The sequence below is a fragment of the Sapajus apella genome, unplaced genomic scaffold, assembly GCF_009761245.1.
Source record: "Sapajus apella isolate SASKATOON/1434 unplaced genomic scaffold, GSC_monkey_1.0 scaffold105, whole genome shotgun sequence".
Classification (NCBI taxonomy): Eukaryota; Metazoa; Chordata; class Mammalia; order Primates; family Cebidae; genus Sapajus; species Sapajus apella.
Window position 1 is genome coordinate 6,947,976 of NW_022437045.1, and position 19,376 is coordinate 6,967,351.

A 19,376-nucleotide genomic window follows, 5' to 3' on the forward strand; every position below is an offset into this window, starting at 1 on the left:
TCAGGAGTTTGAGGCTACAGTGAGCCTGCAAAAGAGCAAGACTCTATCTCAAAAAAAAAAAAAATTACTGAGTAATTTATAGCTCTTAATTGCAAGAAGCTGAAGTCTTTTAGGGGTAATAAGAAGAAGCTCCATATTTTCTGGTGTCTTTTTTTTCCCCCAAGATGGAGTTTGGCTCTGTCACCCAGGCTGGAGTGCAGTGGTGGAGTGCAGTGGCGGAGTGCAGTGGCATGATCTCAGCTCATTGCAACCTCTGCCTCCCGGATTCAAGCAATTCTCCTGCCTCAGCCCCCTGAGTAGCTGGGATTACAGGTGCCCACTAGTGTGCCCAGCTAATTTTTGTATTTTTAGTAGAGACGGGGTTTCACCATGTTGGCCAGGCTGGTCTCAAACTCCTGACCTCGTGATCTGCACACCTCAGCCTCTCAAAGTGCTGGGATTATAGGCGTGAGCCACCACATCCAGCCTTCTGGTGTCTTTTTAAATAATTGATGTATAAAGTGATGAAGATTTTTAAAAAGATGAACTGACTTTTGCTAATTGATTTGGAGGAAGGGTCAGCAGGGGAGAAGCCTCCTCTATCTCTTCTGCAAGATGTCCTCTTATATTATAGGAGGTAACATCACTTCCATAAGGTTCTGGAAGACCAGGAAATGCCAGCCAGAATCACTATGGACAGGTGGAGGCAGATTTGGGGGAAAGGTAGAATTCCAGTGGGTGGTGAGAAGCAGGCAGTGGTGCTTTAAGAGAGAGCAGGCTCTGCTCCTAGTAGCAATCTCAACAACAAAGACGCATCGAGAAAGGAAAAAAATATGCACCCTGAGACAGCACGGGAAGAAACAGGAGAGCGGGTGCTTCCAGACAAAATCGAGCAGATTACAACTACCACAGAATGACAAGACCTGCAAATAAAGCCTCGGGGCCAGGAGGAAGGATTCTGCTAATTGGAGTCCAGAATTTAAGAGGTGAACACAGCACACAGCCCCAAAGGGACTGACTGCAGGTTTAATTAAAGATGATCTTCCATAACCTTGTCCTTGATTTAAAAAGCACTGTCCCTGAGAAATGCTTGAAAAAAACACGTGTGCCTCTGTAGGTGGTTTTCTTGTCCTTTGAATCTAAGATATAGTGGGCCATTTTCCCACCTGTAATTTGGCCCTCTGGGATGGCTATTGGATTTAGGATTCTTGCTCAACTACCACTCCCACCCCCCGGCCAAATATGACCCCAAGAGGGAGAAATAATACAAACACGTTTCAATATCAAAAAGTAGAAAGCGTAACCCACAGACAACAAAGGTTTTTGTTGTTGTTTTTTTGTTTGTTTTTTTCTAGAACCTTCAATCTCCTAACTATGAAATTTGAGAGCTTGAGGATGCTGGGGTACAGACACTTGTCCTACAAGGCAGGTGCTCTAGTCCTGCTTCTAGAGAAATCTAATCGCAGTGTCATAGACTTAAGGTGTGCCATTAGCTTCACTGAACTTCCATTGGTTTCACACTCATGGTTTATCAGATCAGATAAACGATAGAAACAGCCCCAGAAGGATGAACAGGAGAAAAAGGAAGGGCTTTAGGGTAGTGGTCATTACTTTTCAAACTGAATATGAGTAAGAAAATATTCAAAGTAACTGCATGCAGGATCTTCCTATGTAATGGTAGTAAGGTGCTTTATATATCTATGCACTTATATACACATGAATTCTAATCTTGCTATTGTTTACATTTTACAGATAAAGAAAACAAGGGGCAGATACCTAAGTCAGCACTGGGAATCACATAGAAAGTAAAAGCAGGGTTGGAGCTAGATTCAGATTTTTTTTTTTTTTTTAAGACAAAGTCTCACTCTGTTGTCCAGGCTGGAGTGCAATGGCATGATCTCAGCTCACTGCAACCTCCACCTCCTGAGCTCAAGTGATTCCCTTGACTTAGCCTCCCCAGTAACTAGAGCTGCAGCTGTGTGCCATGATGCCTGGCCAATTTTTGTATTTTTGGTAGAGATGGGGTTTCACTATGTTGCCCAGGATGGTCTCGAACTCCTGACATCAGGTGATCCACCTGCCTTGGCCTCCCAAAGTGCTGAGATTACAGGTATGAGCTACTATGTCTGGCCCTAGATTCAGATTTCAAGATCACTGCTCTTGATTGACTGATGGATTCACTGATTGGTACCACATCTGTAGCTACTTAAGCTTCCAAACTAATGAACGTGAACTTTCCCCTGTATAAGTTTACACTGTGCTGAACCTGTTCCCATTAATTGCTCATTTGAGCCTTTCTACCCTGTGGGATTGCCAGGGCAAGTGTTCTTAAATTAGATAAAGAGAATCCAGGAAGTCCAGACAGATTAAATCATTTGCTCAGACACCAGGCTGGGCTATAATAGGCCCAAGTATTCTTTTCATTCTGTCAATCACCTGCAGTCCCCCAGAGGCCCACAGAAATCACAATGAAGACCACAGCCAACTCCCCTGCCTCTAACCCTCTTGCAATGTATTCTGGGCAAGATCCCTCCCTGCAGTATCTGCATGACTTGATTAATGTGTTCTGTGGAGGAAATATTCAGATCCATGTACCAGAATCACAGACTGCTTAATCTAGCACCTAATTTAGGGCTTGCCTTAATACATATATGATATATGGTTTGGCAGTGTCCCCACTCAAATCTCATCTTTGAGTTCCCACGTGTTGTGGGAGGTACCCAGTGAGGGGTAATTGAATCATGGGAGCAGGTCTTTCCTGTGCTGTTCTTGTGATAGTGAATAAGTCTCATGAATTCTGATGGTTCTGTAAGGGGGAGTTTCCCTGCACAAGCTCTCTCTTTGCCTGCTGACATCCATGTAAGATGTGGCTTGCTTCTCCTTCCCTTCCACCAGGATTGTGAGGCTTTGATAGCTACGTGGAACTGTAAATCCATTAAACCCATTTTCCTGTATAAATGACTTGGTCTCAGGTATGTGTTTATCAGCAGTGTGAAAACAGACTAATGCAATATACATATCACAAGATAGGAGGCAAAATACATGATCACCCATGCCTCCCTATAACAGTCTAACTTGGAGTCTCGGTTCCATGTATTAGCACTAGCTATACACAGTTTAGCAGAATTGGCTTTGTAATCAGATAGCTGGCATTGAAACAGAAGCTTTATCATCTACTGAATGTATGACCTCATAGTACTTAATCTCTCCAAGCCTAGTTTCCTTATCTATATAATGGGAATAATGATCCCCTCTTGAGGCAAGTGTAACTGTGAAGATTCTGTGGACAATATACTCAAATGCACAGTACCTGGCATAGTAAGCACTCAATAAAAGGTAGCTGATGGCCCCATTACTTGCAGCTTGGGCTTGGGGATTCTTTTCTTCTTCTTTTTTCTTTTTTTTTAGGCAGGATTTTACTCTCTCACCTAAGCTGGAGTGCAGTGGCACAATCACAGCTCACTGCAGCCTCAGTCACCGGGCTGAGGTGATCCTCCTAGCACGGCCTCCCAGGTAGCTGGGATTATAGGCACACACCACCATGCCAGTTAATATTTTGCATTTTTTAGAGATGGGGTCTTGCCACATTGCCCAGGCTTGTCTCAGACTCCTGAGCTCAAGCAATCTGCCTACCTCAGCCTCCCAAAATCCTGAAACTATAGGCATGAGCCACCTTGCCCAGCTGAGAAAAGAGTCATGATAAAACCTGCATGTAGTAGGCCAGCTTTATCCGTCCCTTTGAAGAGACTCCTCTCTGACAGCCACAGATAATTTGAAAGCTTTTATGAAGCCTTGGGTGGAAAACCAATGAAACTTCTAAATTCAGGCAATTTAATAGAAGCGTCTGAACAGTTAGTCATAAAACATTCTTTCCTAATCCACAGAAGACATTAACATTTATTTTTCCAATTACCAATGAATAACCCTCAAGGACTTTTCCCTAAAAGTGACAACATAAAAATAATTACTCTCCTAGTAATGAAGTGAGTATCCGAGGGAGATGGCTGGGTTGATGAATGATGATCATTTTAAAGCCCCTTCATTTCTGAATGTTTTTTCCCGGATTAATCATCATTGAACATACACTGAGTTTATTTGTTGTTGGCAACAAAATGGGAATTTCAGCTCTTGAAGGGTTTCTGCCTTCAGGCTCTGGCCTCATTAGAAACATGGCTTTGCCTGTTTTGTCATATGGTTGTCATTCTTGATCTCAGGTGCTGAAAGGGTGAGTGGTACTTAAGCAACGGCAGTTTCTGTTCCTAAGGTTAAATGTGCAACTTACTTTCTGTGTACAATAGCTCTAAGAAGTATCTTTAGTGTTTCCTCCAAATAAAAAGTGTAAGTTAAGGAGCAGTACCTTGGATCAAATGACTCTTGTGATAAGACACTAGGAAAAAGAGCAATTAAGGCCTATTTCCTTCCAAAAGTTATAAAATATTTTATGCATTTTACATTTCCAGCCAAAATAAAATGCAATAGCTTTGTTTCGTTGCACAGTAATGACACAATAAAAGAATGCACAGAGTGTTTTGTCAAGGAACAGAGCATCATTCTCACTCTTCCCACCTTCATTTTTTCCCAGGGATAAGGCAACAAAGTATGGACTTTCCTCCCATCCATTGGTCTCTATTGTGCAGCAGTATTCACATGTCTGTCTTAATTTGTTTGTCTGATAGCCTAAACAAGATGATGGAAGCACAAGGGAGTGGATTAGGGCATTGGCAATAGAAGTTGGCATGATGCTGAACGGGTTGGAGGCAAAGCTACACCAAGGGCTGTGAGCATGAGGCCCACAGGCAGAGCAACCCATCACGGAGTGCAGGGAGGAAGGAGGGAGCTGGAACACCTCCTGAACAAGCCAGTGTGTGTCTGTGAGTGGGTGAGGATGGGCCCATGCAAGGCTCCCTGCCAGGCAGGCTGTTACTTGCTCCTGGGGTAGCATCCTGGGGAGAAATGATCATCTATGGAAGGAATTCAGCAGAGTGGATGATGTGGGAAGAAAGGAGACCAGGAAATCCAATCAGGGTGAGGGCTGAGGCTGAGAATGGGAGGCATTCTCATTGACCTGGCTATTCCTGGGTCACCCGAGCCCTGGCTCCCTGGATGGCTGCAGGGTCCTGTGGGCCTGGACTCCAAGGCTCTAGGTCTTGGCTCTTCACGTGTTCGAGGTATGGACACTCTGAGACCCCAGTGTGGCATGGGCCCTCCCGCATGTATTCATGCCTTTCTGGGGCTCTCTAGCTCTCTTCCTTCCAGCATCCTGTCTTGAGATCTCTCTCTGTTGCTCTATGTGTGGCTCACCTCAATCTGTCTCTTCTTTATCTCTCTGTAAGTTCTATCTCCCACACAGTTTCAGAGATTATGAGGAGCTCACTAAGTCCACATGAACCATAATTTTAAGACCTCCTAGATTAAAGATATAAATAGGGAGTTCCCAGCTCTAAAAGGAGCACAGATGTTTGAGATAGAAAATAAGGTCAGGAAAAGATTGTGCTATTTTTTTGAATCAGTTTGAGAGGTTTGGTCAATTCTCCCATCACAATTACAGAAAGAGGTGATTCTCTACAGCTCTGGGGTATTCTTTGAGGACGAAACAAGCCTACACTATAGATTACACATATTGATTCCCCATGTTGAGATTACATCCAAAAAGAGCAAGGTGCTGTCCTAAGTGCTATAAAAAGATATTTAAGAAAAGACAATCTTATTGGTCCCTTATCCATGAGCTATCAGAAAGGAGGTCTGGGTCAGGAATGTTCCCTTTTAAAAATCTAATCAGGCCAGGTGCGGTGCCTCACACCTATAATCCCAGCACTTTGGGAGGCCGAGGCGGGTGGATCACAAGGTCAAGAGATTGAGACTATCCTGGTCAACATGATGAAACCCCGTCTCTACTAAAAATACAAAAATTAGCTGGGCATGGTGGCACGAGCCTGTAGTCCCAGCTACTCAGGAGACTGAGGCAGGAGAATTGCTTGAACCCAGGAGGCGGAGGTTGCAGTGAGCCGAGATCGTGCCATTGCACTCCAGCCTGGGTAACAAGAGTGAAACTCCGTCTCAAAAAAGAATAATAATAATCTAATCAGCACCGAAGGAGTAATTTTGTGCTACTAACAACAGAAAACCAAATAGTAAATCACTCACCCTCAAGCATCTAGTGACCCAGGGGGTGTGTTGGGTTACACTTTATGTGAATCATTTAGCGACCTGACAAGAATCAATCTGGTAGCATCAGATATACTCTGACTTCAATTTCTATTTTTGGGTTCGGTAACCACTGGGTGGACAGTGATACTTCAAAAAAGTTCACAAAACTGCTTCTAGAGATTAACTGGGGAATTTCAAAATAGCAAGTGACAATGCACTACTCATATTATTTAGACACATATTTTAAACAGAAAGATTTGAGGCAAGAATCTTTGCTTGTCTTCTCTGCCTCACTCTAGAGGGTAGTTTTACTGTAAATTTCTGGGACAGTACATCTCTCCATTTCTCTTTCATGAGTCCTTTTACCCCAGGCAACATTTGCTTCACGTTGCTAACAAGGAGGAAAAGAAAAGGTGGCTTTTGTGAAAGTAAATTCCTTCCACAGAACAACCACCTTCAGGCATGAAATCTCTTTAAAGGAAACTTCTGACCCTATGTATTTGAAAATGATTAATCAAGTCAGAGTCTGAATGTAAGAAAATGTCTATTAATGACAAAAATGATTCAAGTCCTATTGAAAGAGACCAAGACAACTGACCATTGTGTAGAGGCTGAGGTTTTACCATGCTATATATAAGCTAACAAATTAGCCTGTCAGTTTCATGGATGCTGGTAGAAGATGCTACACTCCTAAGTCAGAGAGGGAGGACAGTTACTCACAGCAATAGCAGTGGCTAAAGCAGTGGCATTTCTTGAGCCCCAGTTCTCCAAGGGTGTTGCAAAGAACAGATGACACCTGTGCATGCAGTGGGTTGAATCCCAGGAGAGGGACTCAACACTTAAGGAACCCAAAGATTTTATAATAGACAGCTTTGCTCTGCAGGGAGACATGATCTCTAACTTCCAAAGCTGTTTGCTAGACATATAAATATTCTTGGACAGAGCGTCTGGAACAAAGGCAGTCTCTGCTCACAAGACACGCAGAGACATGAGATCCATGTAGAAATGTCTCCAAACAACTTGAACACAGAATTCCGATTAAGTCTATGCAGCGCCTATGTTTAGAATGCACTCTTCCTTACAATCTGTGCTTGCTGGAACTACTTATCTTCTAGAATCCACTAGAACAAGGTGAGCCCAAAGAAGGCCATCCTGCTAGTTTCATTTACACCCCACTGAGGAGACTGAGCATGAGGGAAACACACACCAGACACTAATCTGGCCTTGTTTATCCAGTTGACTCAATAAAACACCAGAAAAGCAGGTTTCTCAAGGACTCCATTTATAGCTGTTCTAATATCAGTACCTTATGGAAATGTCTGCCTAATGTGTTGTGATGGGGACACTTAGAGAGCCACAAGAGGTAGAGAACAATCCGTCTTTAAAGAACAATTCATCCCCAGGCAAGATGTGCCAGTCAACAAGAGAGAACTGGTTGGCCTTCATGGCTGCACAAGAAGGCTATTAAGTGAAGTGTTTCCAGCATTTCTTTCTGTGAGGGGATGGGAGGGAACTCCATGAAGCCTGCACTGTTCTTTCTCACTGCTAGAAGACTGAGAATCCATTCCATTTTTCACAGGCAAATTACAAACACACAGTAGACTGTACTCCAAGCCCCCAAGGAAATGAGACTAGTTGTTAGTAACAATTTTCCAGGACTATTTGGGTTTTTAAAGCTTCTCAGGTGATTCAAATTTACACTCAGATCTAAGAACCACAACTCTAGCTGGGAAGAAAACAGTGGAGTTTTCGTGAATCTTCTGTCACATTCATTCAATTGGCAAACACACATCAATCTCTTTGATGGGCCAAGCCTAGGACCAGATGCTTGGTGAAGTCCAGATCCCAGCCTCAAGCATCCTAGATTCTAACAGAAGACACCAACAAGTGGACAGACAATAGACAATAATGAAACTGTGGAAACATCTATGATGGGGTACAGGCTGGAGCTGAGGGGGAACATGCCTAGGAGGAGATCTAACCCAGCTTTCTGGATAGATCCTCTTGGTAGAGAGGGTGTTCCGGGCCAAGGCAACAGATTTTACAAAGTATTAGAGGAGAAAATACATAGAACACTCCAGAAACTCCAAGGAATTTGGAAGAACTGGGCATTAGTACAAGTCCCAAAGATGAGGTGGAAGAGACAGAGACAACACTTCTCATGAGGCATGCAGAGGGGTTTAGGTTTCAAGCAGAGGGTGGAGTCATTAGACTATTCTGGCAACGGGGTGGAGGATGGATCAGAGGGAGACAAGCCTGGACATGGAGACTCCCACCCAAGTTGGTGGCAGCAATCCAGGAAAATTGGACATGGATTATATTTGAGAAGTATTCACAGAGGACAAGCTGGATGACTGGGAGCACACTGGGGAGTCAAGGAAGAAACTCAAACTTCTGGCTGGAGCACTCATGGGGATCAGGGGATGCCAGGCCCTGACAATGGCAGGAGGGAAGGTGGGGAGGGCATGTGTGGTGAGCACAGAGGCCTTTGGAGGAAAAGTTGGCTCTTCCTTCATCTGAGACCATCACATGGGCTGGTCAATCAAGTCTAATAGAAATCCTGCCCATTCTATATTTTTCTGACTTCCATGGTTCAAGGCATTCTAACAATAAGTGGAATAGTTTATTAATTTGAAATGTTTTTGAGGGTTCTTGTCAGATCTGACAAGAAACAGGGAGTTTTAATTAAGGAGCATGGCCTAGGAGAGTGCCAGGCTGAGCACAGAGCTCATCTTCTCTCTCATCCCAAGAATGTGGCCCAGCTTCTTTGCTTTCACCACCTGATCTGAAGACGCCTCAGGAGAGGGCCAGGATTACATGCCTAAAAATACCTTGAAAATGTAAAGCTAGATAGACGCAGGTGCTTGGTCCCCACCTCCACAGAGAAGCTAAGCAAAACCATCATGTTAGTATGTTGTGTAAGCCACACATGTCAACAGACTTGTAAGCAGCTCCATTTATTTGAGTAAATAGCTTGTAAATAAATCATTGGTAAACAATACAAAATTAAATACATTTTCAAAACCTTGCCAGTATACGCAGAATTCACAAACATAGTTTCTTTAAAAAATAAAATATGTTCCGAGCACCCTTGATATAAAATGCCTGACCCCCGTCCTTGGACAAGGCCACCTAGAGACATCTTATGGTAGGTGGGTTTCTGTGGGAAGCAGCAAGGGCCTCCTGGAGTGAAGGAAGAGTTTCTACTCTCACCTATTACCCATCCCACATCTGATCTGAATTTGTATCCTTCTCCAAAGAGCTGGAAACTGAGAGGTCTAGAGCACACCACCAGGCCTAGATCCAAGCATGGGGATCAGGGTGCACAATTAGGGCCAGAAGCACCCAGAGTCCTCAACACAAGCCAGTGAGAGAAGCCAGAAATGCAATCACCACACTTCCAAACCTGCAATGTCGGCTCCTATAGCAACTGTCTTGAGAGAATGTGAGGCTTTCTCGCCTTGACATTAACACTTAGTTTACATGCACTGGTCTGATGCTACCCCAGGCATGGAAGCTACCAGAATCTATTTCTAAGGAAGAAGACACTCGATCTGCTAACTTCCTTTTGATCTGCTTTCCTGGAGAAAGAATAATACACAGTATTGAGTTGAAAGCAGACAATTTGTTGCTACACAGCGCTTCCTTTTTCCAATGCAAAATACCACTTAGATAGTGTGGGCATTTCTCTAGAAATCAAGTTAGTTCTTCAAATGAAAGGTTCATAAAACTTTAAAAGACCACAGATGAGGCAATAAGCACATGACCTGGCAAAGCATCCCAACCAATGAAATAATAGACATTTCATAAATTAAGCCCTTGACCAACTTAACATTTCTGTAGTGTAGCACATTAAAATAACGGATACACTGAATTCTTTCACTTTGGTGCATAAAGTGAATGTTGAAGTCAGCAGCACTCAGTGAAGAATGCCTAGTGGCCTCTTGAAAACACATATGCTGTGACCTCCAGTTAAAGGACGACCACAAGTTTATTCCATCCATGTGAAATAAAACTCACATCAACATTTTAACTTAGTTGTGTGTAGATATATACAAGTACAAGAAATTTGACAGCTGAGTCAAATGTACAACTTAAAAAAGAAATTACCAAACTAGTTGTAAGAAAACTATCTTCCCTGTATCATAAGGTACTAAACATCTGAGTCCTTGCAGAAAATGCAGCCTGGCACGACCCTTCCTTGAGTGTCCACCTGCTTTGATAATCCTTGGTTGGGCTGTGGCCACAGTCATAATATCTTTGCTATTAAAATATTACATTAACGAAAACCTTTAAAACCAAAAAAGAAACACTCTTGAATAAATGTCTAATAGACTCCCCCCACCTTCACACCAAAAAAAACTTTGTTCATAAGGACACCTATTCTTTCACAAAAGTCTTCATGAAGTACAAATCCCAGGACCCTCTTCGTCTCCGGGAGAGTTCCACCCTGTTCCAGAATCATACACTCTTCTTCTGTGGAGGGCTCAGTTTCCTCATGCCTCTTATCCGAGAAAGCAGCTCTTTGATAAATTCCTAAAAGAGATCAGAAGAAGTTAATATGAAGGGTCACTATTAAAATTCTGTGTTTAAAAATCTGTTTAAAGTAATTGATCTCAACCTCAGTTAACCTTTGCTGATGAATTTGATTGGATGTGTTAACCCCCAGTGGTATAATACAAGAATTTCTTTCTTTTCCCCCATTTATTTATTTTATTGCATTTTAGGTTTTGGGGTACATGTGAAGAACATGCAAAATTGTTGCATAGGTACACACGTGGCAGTGTGATTTGCTGCCTTCCTCCCCATCACCTATATCTGGCATTTCTCCCCTTGCTATCTCTCCCCAGCTCCCCACCCCCCACCTATTTCCCCTTAACTGACCCCAATGTGTAGTGCTCCCCCCTCTGTGTCCATGTGTTCTCATTGTTCAACACCCGCCTATGAGTGAGAACATGCGGTGTTTGATCTTCTGCTCTTGTGTCAGTTTGCTGAGAATGATGGTTTCCAGGTTCATCCATGTCCCTACAAAGGACACAAACTCATCGTTTTTGATGGCTGCATAATATTCCATGGTGTATATGTGCCACATTTTCCCTATCCAGTCTATTGTCGATGGGCATTTGGGTTGGTTCCAGGTCTTTGCTGTTGTAAACAGTGCTGCAATGAACATTCGTGTGCACGTGTCCTAGAATTTCTTAAACAAATAGAGAGTACTAAAACTTCACATCACAATGCCTTCTTATTGTTCTACTTTCTTTAGGGGAAAACCAGGCTACTTTCACTATTGACATGACCTGCTTGGTCCCTGAGGCATTTGTGTTGAGATCAGAGCTATTCAACATTATCATGCAAACAAATTGGTGATCTCACAGATTCTGAGTGAGCCTGTCAAGGTTGGGGTCTGAGATTCTGCATTTCCAACTAGCTCACAGGTGATGCCAGTGTTAGTCCCTGAACCTCACCAAGAATAGCAAGGCTGGACTAGTGGCTCCCAAATTTGAGTGTGCATCAGAATCACCAGGGAGACTGCTGTGGTTTGAATGTGTCCTCCAAATTTTATGTATTGGAAACTTAATCCCCAAATTAATATGTTGATGGCATTTAGAGATGGGGCCTTTGGGAAGTAGCTAGGATTAGATAAGGTCATTGGGATAGGGCCCCCAAGATGGGACTGGTAGCTCTATAAGAAGAAGAAAGTTCTGAGTTGGCACACACTTGTCCTCTTGCCATGTTATAACCTCCACCATGACATGATGCAGCAAAAAGACCCTCGCTAGATGCTAGTGCCATTATCTTGGACTTCTCAGCCTCCAGAACTGTAAGCTGAATAAACCTCTATTCTAAGAAATTACTCAGCCCGTGGTATTCTCTTACAGTAACAGAAAACAGACTAAGACAGGAACTCATTAAACCACACAGTGCTGGAACCCACCACCAGAGTTTGTGATTCAGTAGATCTGGGTGGGGCCTAATAAGGTGCATTTCCGACAAGCTTACAAGTGACACTGATGTTACGAATCACTGGAGAATACTGCACACCACTGGTACAGATCACACTAAGATTCTTTGGACTCTTTTGACTACAGACTATAGATAAAAAACCAAACCAAACCAAAACAAAAAACTTATGTTACAATCTAGTAACTACAAACACACACCTGAAAATTAAAACATACAGGATACTTACTACATGCCATGCACTCTGGTATTTCTATTCTACTCTAATTTTGTTTATAAGGGAATGCTGTGGAAGACTCACTAAATGGATTTTATGACCATTGATCAGAACCTGAAGATTGAAAACTGATCCAGAATGGTTCCCACTTTACAGCATCAGGAATCTGTCACTGTCGCCTCCTGTTTTAAAATGTTTGGCCACCAAATAAGTCATGTTTATTAGGTAACAATTGCTTGGTCTTCCTATTTTATTTTATTATATCTATTTATTTATTTATTTATTTTTATTGTACTTTAGGTTCTGGGGTACATGTGCAGATCATGCAGGATTGTTGCATAGGTACGCACAGGTCTATGTGGTTTGTTGCCTCCATCCCCCCATCACTTACATCTGGCATTTCTCCCCATGTTATCCCTCCCCGATTCCCCCAACCCCTGCTGTCCCTCCCTTGCCCAACCCAACAGACCCCAGTGTGTGATGCTCCCCTCTCTGTGTCCCTGTGTTCTCGTTGTTCAATATCCGCCTATGAGTGAGAACATGCAGTGTTTGATTTTCTGTTCTTATCTCAGTTTGCTGACAATGATGGTTTCCAGATTCATCCATGTCTCTACAAAGGACGTGAACTCATCATTTTTTATGGCTGCATGGTATTCCATGGTGTATATGTGCCACATTTTCCTTTTCCAGTCAGGTCTTCCTATTTTATATTTATCAAACACAAAGCTGACGGCCAGGCAGACTTTCTAATTAGCAAGTGACCGTCAATAAGGGACAGAACTGAGTGCATCAGAGACTGAGAGCAAAAACACCAAGAAACTTTGCTATCCATGGAGCCATCTGAAAAACAGCTCTCAATCTCCCTGTACCAATTACAACCCTCGGTCATGAGCTCCCAGACTAAAGGAGCCCTGCATTACTCTCTGGCTCTAAAACACAGTAACCCTAAGCATTCAACATTTTATTAGTACCGAAATTTATTTTATGAATAATCTTTTCTGTATTATAAAAGTAATATGTGTTTTTTTCTAGAAAACCTGGAAAATACAACCAGCAACAGTGCAGTCCTCAGAATTAACTACTATTAATATATTTCCTTCTATGGATATTGTTTTCACCTAATTAAGATCATACCATATAAATATATCCTTTTTCCTCACTTCGCATTATATCAGAAGCTTTTTCCCACATTAAACAATCTTCCTAAAAATTAATGCCAGTGGTTATATCACCTTTTTGTAAGGATGCTATATGATTTGCTTAATTTCCCCCACCACTGGATATTTGGATGGATCCTGACTTTTCAAAATTAAAAACAATGTCACAACTAATGTTTTGTGCATAAATCTTTGTAGCTTGGATTATTCCCTTTGGAGAGCTATCCCAGAAGAAAGTAAAGTGACTTATTTTCATCACCACCATTTCTGAACTTGTACAGAATGGAATGAATACAAGTGAAGTAAAAGGGGGGCTTTATTTTAGTTTTCTAAACACTGACTATTATGATTTAAAGAATTTTCTAGGGTGAAATCATGCCATATTTTCCTATTTCTATTCAATTTTCATTTTGCAAATGTAAATGTAAATGCATTTCCTATTGCCTCCTGTGTTATGTAGTTTAATCAATACATAGTATTCTGCACACACAGTTTCAGTTTCGTTGTTTTTGGAATCTGTTATGCAAATGTCTACTACAAAAAGTTCCGGTATTTGAATGTAAGTTTTTTTTTTTTTAAAGCAAAGGTCAAAATCACAAACCCTGTAATTTATTTTGTTAATAATTGGTAATTTTTCTGCACTATTTTAATAACACATTTTCACAAAGTAAAGACTAAATTTACATAAGGAATAATATGCCCTAAACTACAGACCTTTCTCTTCAAGACATTCAAATTTACATTCGGATAATTAAAATCAAATTTGGTAATTTAAATCAAATTCAAACTTTCTTACAAAGCTAACCATGATGTACATAAATCTCAGAGATTAAAAAAGTTTAAATAAATGCTATTTGCCTTGTGCTTATGATATATTCCCACTAATGAAATACTCTCATTTTAAATTTTATATTAACATAATTTATACATCTATATCTTAACACACTATGTTGTGCATAATGTGCATATTTTAAACTGTTCATTAAATTTGCATAATGGGGTGCTCAGTCAAGTAACTTAAAAAATAGCAAGACCAATATTTATTCTTCACACAGAAACTTGGCAGTATTGCTTGCACAGAAGGATTTTGTTGATTACAGATGATTCGCAAAGAAAATTCAAGGATATCTAGTCAAGAATACTTTGATGGCTCTTGGCTCCTATTACTCAAAAGCACTCTATTTCAGTAACAATGTATCTCATTTACTCCTAAAATACTATCACTTACACTTGGGTTACAGGCACTGATTTAGTCAGAGAAGGGCTACTCCTTTGAGGAAATCACCTCTGAGTTAAGGCCTGAATTAACAGAGAGGAGCCAGCTTGGGAGGATCTGGAGGGGCTAGGTCATAGTGCATATGCAGAGCCCTGCAGATAAATAAGCAAGGAAGTGGAAGTCCCTGGCACAGAATGGCCAGGGTGAGTGTGATGGACCAATGCCCAGGGGCTGGGCCTGGTCACCAGGGCCTCGTAGCACAGTAAGGCGTCAACAGAGCATCACAGTGGAAAGCCCCTAGAGGCTCTGGACCAGGGGAGCAGCAGCATCTGATTTATGGCTTTGGAAGGTTCCTTTGGCCACTGTGGGTCTTATGAAAATAAGAATGAATCACAGACCAGTTTAAAGCTACAGCAGTACTCCAGGCAAGAGATGCCAGGGGCTTAGAGTATGTTGATAGAAGCCCAAATGGAAATAAGTGGGTAGACCTGGAACCCATTTAGGATGCAGAGCCAATAGACCTTGCTGGGGGGGTGGGTAGAGGTCACAACACATGTGCAGAGCCCTGCAGATAAATAAACAAGGAAGTGGAAGTCTGTGGCACAGAATGGCCAGGGTGAGTGTGACGGACCAAAGCCAGAGGGAGCATAGTTTGGTGAGTAGGGTGTGGTGGGGAGGGGGAATAGGAAAGCAGAAATTTAAGGTCACTGTTCCTCATCAACTGGAGGAAAGACAGTGCCATTTGCTGAGCTGTGGGATAACGGGAGGGAAAAACAGCAGGCTTACAGACTTGTGATGAGATGTCAGGATGACAAATATGACTTGGGGTCTCAGCTCATGGTTGAAAACATTAATATGGACATCATCAACATCTAGATCAGTGCCTCTCAACTTACATATGAAACAAAACCAAAAAAAACTATGTGTGAGCACTAGAGATACAAGCCTGAAACAAAAATTTTATGAAAAATATAACTTATTCGGAAAAAATAAAAGTCAGGACCAGCAAATATGTTCCTACCCAGTTTGTAAGCACATGGTGATCTAGACCTGGACTATTCAGTATGGCAGCCAGTAGCCGTATGTGGCTATTTAAATTGAAATTAAGTTCAATAAGTAAAATTTGAAATTCATCTGTTTGTCGCGCTAACCACATTTCAAGTACTCCACAGCCACAGATGGCCAGGGGCTACTATGTGGACAATGCCCATAGAGACTCTTTCTATTATCCCAGAAAATTCTGTTGGGATGTACAGATGCTGCTGCTTTACATTGCAGGCCTAGGTGGAATAACCTTGGAGTTGAACATAAATAGACAGGAAGATAAGGTCAAAGGCCCTAGTGAGGTTTGGTAGAGGAGTCAGAGCCACAAGAGCTGGGGGAAAAAACCAAGAGAATGTGCTGTTCAGAAGCCAAGAGGAAAAAGTGTTTGTAGCAGAAAGAGGTGTTCACCTAAGTCAAGTGCAACGAGAGGTTAAGTAAATCAAGGACGGAGACAAATATACAGGATTGGGCAAGAAAGGGCCAGTGTGTCTTAGATGAGAGAAGTTTGGGTAGAATGGTTGGGGAAGTGGCTACAAGGTTCCCAGTGACTTTTTCTTTGTAAACACCTTTATTAAGGCATAATTGAAATGCCATAAGCTGAACATATTTAAGGCAGACAAGCACCACAAGCCTACTATCTGCATGATCAACATCATGGACGTATCCGACACCTCCAGCAGTTTCTTCTTCATGCTTCTGTGCAATCCCCCTCTCCTCCCATTCACGGGAAAACACTGACCTGTTTTCTGTCACTCAAGATTAGTTTTCCTTCTCCAGAGTTTTACATAAACAGAATCCTAATACTGTACTTTTTAGTGTGGCTTCTTTCACTTTGCATAGTTATTTGGAGATTCAGCTACACTGCTCCATGTGTTAATAATTAATTCCTATTTTATTGCAGAGTAGCATTGATCATAAAGATATACCACAATTTATCTATTCACCTGTTGGCAGAAATGCGGGTTGTTTCCAGTTTGAGGCTATTATAAATAAAGTTGTTTAAAACATTCATGTATGAATCTTTGTATGGAACATGCTTCAATTTCTTTTGTGTAAATATCTATGAGTGGAATGGCTGAATCACTCATCTATTTATTTGTCGATGTTTATAGCCATACCACACTGTCTTGAAAGGTACGGATTTACTTATAGTAAATTGTGAAACCAGGTAATGTTAGTCTGCCAACTTTGTTGATCTTTCTCAAAATTATTTTGGCATTCTAGGTCCTTTAAATTTCCTTAAGAATTTTAGGGCCAGGCACAGTGGCTCACACCTGTAATCCCAACACTTTGGGAGGCTGAGGCAGGCGGGTCACCTGAGGTCAGGAGTTCAAGACCAGCCTGGACAACAAGGTGAAACTCTGTCTTTACTAAAAAACAGAACAATTAGCTGGGCTTGGTGGCAGCTGCCTGTAATTCCAGCTTCTCGGGAGGCTGAGGCAGCAGAATTGCTTGAAGCTGGGAGGCGGAGTTCCAGTGAGCTGAGACTGTGCCATTACACTCCAGCCTGGGCAACAGAGCAAAACTCCAACTCAAAAAAAAAAAAAAAAAAAAAAAAAACAGAATTTTAGAATCAGCTTGTAAATTTCCCTGCTGGGGTTTTGATTGAGATTGCCTTAAATCTGTAGATCAATCTGGGGAGAACTGACATCTCAACAATAATGAATCCTTTCACCAACGAACATGATATATCTCTACTCTCAGTTAAGAACTAACCTATCTCAGCAATGGTTTATAGTTTTCAGTGTATGAATATTGTATATCTTTTGTCAGATATATTTCTAAGTATCTAATATTGTTGATGTTATTGTAAATAGTATATTTTTATTTCCAGTTGTCGCTGGTATAGAGAAATACAATAGAGTTTCATGTACTTATCTTGTATCCTGCAAGCTTGCTGAACTCATATTAGTTCTAGGAGATTTTTTGTAGATTCTATTGAATGTTCTACACAGCCATATTGTCTATGAATGAAAACAATTTTACATCTTCCTATTTAGAAGCCTTGTATTTATTTCCTTTCTTTCTTTTTTTCCTTACTGTACTGGCTAAAATCCGCAACACTGTGTTGAATAAAAGTGGCAAGAGTGAACACCCTGACCATGCTCCTGATCTTGGGGGATGCAGTCAGTCTTTCACTACAAAGTCTGTTACCTGTAGGCTTTTTGCAGGTATTCTTTATCAAGTTAAGGGGGTTCTCTGCTATTTTTAGCATGCTGAGAGTTTGTATCAGGAATAGAGGCTGGGTTTTGTCAAATGCTTTGTCTGCATCTACTGACATGATTAGAAGGTTTCCACCCCTTCTAGTTCTTTCCTTTTTTTTTGAGACAGTCTTGCTCCAACACCAGGCTGGAGTGCAGTGGCGCAATCCCGGCTCACTGCTACTTCCGTTTTCCGGTTTCAAGCAATTCTCCTGCCTCAGCCTCCCGAGTAGCTGGGACTGCAGGCACGCACCACCACACCTGGCTTATTTTTTGTACTTTTAGTAGAGAGGGGATTTCACCGTGTTGGCCAGGATGGTCTTGATCTCTTGATCTCGTGATCCACCCACCTCAGCCTCTCAAAGTGCTGGGATTACAGGCATGAGCCACTGTGCCCGGCCCCTCCTAGTTTTTTAATGTGGTGAATTACATTGATTTTCTAAAGTTAAATTAATCTTGCATTCTTGCAGTAAACCCCACTTGATCAGGATGGCTTTTTTACATATTGTTGAATTCAATCTGACAGAATGTTCACATCCATGTTCATGTAAAATACTTGTCTGTACATTTATTTTCTTGTCATATCTTTATATTTAGTATCAGAGTATTGCCAGCTTCATAGCATGAGTTGGGAAGTATTCCCTCCTTTTCGGGTTTCTGGAAGAGGTTATGCAGAGTTGGGTAGGATTTCTTTCTTAGATGTCTGGTAAAATTCCCCACTGAAGTCATCTGGGCCTAGAGGTTTTTTGTTTGTTTGTTTTGTTTTGTGTTTGAGGGGAGGTTTTGAAAGGTTGTACCTATTGAGAAATTTTCCTGCGTGAGGTAGGAAAAACAAAACTCTTTTTCCTACTCCCACACTCAACACAGAATACTTCATGTCACCAAAATGTGGATGGGGGGCAGGGGGTTTCCCCACGTATCAAGCAATTCTCCAGAAGACATCAGCAGAGTATCCTATGATTCAATTCAATTCTGGGTGTCTCACTCTGTCACCCAGGCTGGAGTTTAGTGGCATGATACTGGCTCACAGCAACCTCCACCTTGTGGGTTCAAGCGATTCTCGTGCCTCAGCTTTCCAAGTAGCTGGGATGGAGTTTTGCCATGTTGGCCAGGCTAGTCTTGAACTCCTGGCCTCAAGTGATCCACCCAAGTCGGCCTCCCAAAGTGTTGGGATTACAGGCGTGAGCCACCATGCCTGGCTGATTCTGACACTATTTACCTGGAGTTAGAGTTAGTTACCACGGGTTAAAGTATCAGTCCCACAAGCCTGACCCCAGATTCAGATGCCAATTCTAGGTCCCAGGTTGTCACCTATACTTCTGGCTGACCATCTATGAACTGAGGTTCTCATGACCCTCTCTGTGGGTACAGTAATTTGCTGGAGCAACTCCCAGAACTCAAGGAAACACATTTACTGCTGTATTACATTAATAAAGGATATGATAAAAGATACA

At 41.9% G+C, this 19,376-nt stretch overlaps 1 long non-coding RNA gene across 1 annotated transcript in view; it reads right to left on the bottom strand.

The window, feature by feature from the left end:
* Positions 1-9,038: 9,038 nt before the first annotated feature.
* LOC116536937 overlaps positions 9,039-19,376 on the bottom strand; it is a 34,716-nt gene continuing 24,378 nt past the window's right edge. Inside the window, exon 2 of the long non-coding RNA XR_004262889.1 lies at positions 9,039-10,662. This is a non-coding gene — a long non-coding RNA (uncharacterized LOC116536937). The remainder of the gene's footprint in view (positions 10,663-19,376) is intronic.